General features: G+C 37.7%; 1 non-coding gene across 1 annotated transcript; it reads left to right on the top strand.

The window, feature by feature from the left end:
- The first annotated feature begins 1,119 nt into the window (after positions 1–1,119).
- On the top strand, positions 1,120–1,289 carry LOC117091276. Its single transcript, XR_004440378.1, has one exon. It is a non-coding gene; the product is annotated as a U1 spliceosomal RNA (small nuclear RNA).
- Positions 1,290–1,702: the final 413 nt, after the last annotated feature.

The raw sequence follows: 1,702 nt of genomic DNA, 5'->3' as shown, positions 1-1,702 counted from the left end.
ACTAAAACTAGTATTCCACAGAAAACCACATGGATATCAAATAGACTTCTAGAATCTATTATAATAATGGATAGACCCCATGAACAAACACTTCAACAGGATAAATTTATTAGGGGAAATGTAATAAAATTTCCCTATGGGAATTTCTCTCTGAATGAAATGATCAGGTCTATTAAGAAATAAAAGGGAAAGTTTAAATATCTAAGACTTTTAAAACTCTGAGAATATTTTAAACCATGGCTATCAAAACAGAGACGGTTGAACTGAAAAATGCCTTATACTGCAGGGAGAACTGGCTTAGAGATAGAGGAAAAATAGTAGAGAGAAACAGATAATTTAGATAATTAATAGTATGGTATGCTTAGATTTAAAGGGAGGGAAATGAAAGAGTGTACATACCAAGAAGCAAAGAAAGATAGTCTCTTTTTCCAAGGCTGACTCAGTGCTTCTGGAGCTAAGTGTTTCACAGTTGGAGAAGTAGGAGGGCAAGCTGCTAAGAGAACTAGGAACTACTCATGCATTGTCTGTATTCCTGAAGGGTAGAAAGTGGAGTACTCCAAGTGTAGTGCTCTGTGATCATTAGGAGTATTTGGAATTAGATAACCTTGAGGGGAAGTCACCCTCCATAGTCTGTAGCCACTGGAAGTGTGTCAGTGCTTCCAACAATAAATCCACCTTAGCTCAGTTATGCAGCAACCAAAATAGCACGCTAGTGGTACAAAAACAGGCACATAGACCAGTGGAACAGAATAGAGAGTCCAAAAATAAGGCCACACACTTACGACCATTTGATTTTCAACAAAGCTGGCAAAAACAAGCAATGGGGAAAAGACTCCCTAGTCAATAAATGGGGCCGGGATAACTGGCTAGTCATATGTAGAAGATTGAAGCTGGACCCCTTCCTTACGCCATATACAGAATCATCTCAAGAGGGTTAAAGACTTAAATGTAAAACCTAAAACTATAAAAACCCTGGGAGACAACCTAGGCAATACCATCCTGGACATAGGAATGGACAAAGATTTCATAACAAAAATGCCAAAAGCAATTGTAACAAAAGTGAAAATTGAAAAATTGGATCTAATTAAACTTAAGAGCTTCTGTACAGCAAAGGTAACCTTAGTTACCTAGCAGGGGAGGTACTGTGATCCCAAAGGTGGTTTTCCCAGAGTAAGGCTCACCTATTGCACTCTGGGTGTGCTGACCCTTGTGATTTTCCCAAATGCAAGAAACTTGACTACGTAATTTGCGGTCATTGGGTGAGGGGACTGTGTTTGTGCTTTCCCTTTGTATACTGTTAAATAATTTTTAAAAATTAAAATGAAACTGTCAACAGAGTGAACAGACAACCTACAGAATGGGAGAAAATGTTTGCAAACTATGCTTTGAACAAAGGTCTAATATCTAGCATCTGTAAGAAACTTAAATTTACAAGAGAAAAACAACCCCATTAAAAAGTGGGCAAAGGACATGAACAGACACTTTTCAAAAGAAGACTTACATGTGGCCAACGAGCATATGAGAAAAAGCTCCACATCACTGATCATTAGAGAAATGCAAATCAAAACCACAATGAGATACCATCTCATGCCAGTCAGAATGGCTATTAATAAAAAATAAAAAAATATGGATGTGGAGAAAAAGGAACACTTATACACTCCTGGTGGGAGTGTAAATTAGTTCAGCCATTGTAGAAGCAGTA

Source organism: Trachypithecus francoisi, unplaced genomic scaffold (assembly GCF_009764315.1).
Source record: "Trachypithecus francoisi isolate TF-2019V2 unplaced genomic scaffold, Tfra_2.0 Lachesis_group11, whole genome shotgun sequence".
Taxonomy (NCBI): Eukaryota; Metazoa; Chordata; class Mammalia; order Primates; family Cercopithecidae; genus Trachypithecus; species Trachypithecus francoisi.
Note: the sequence above shows the minus strand (reverse complement) of the source record. Positions and strands in the feature narration are given on the sequence as shown.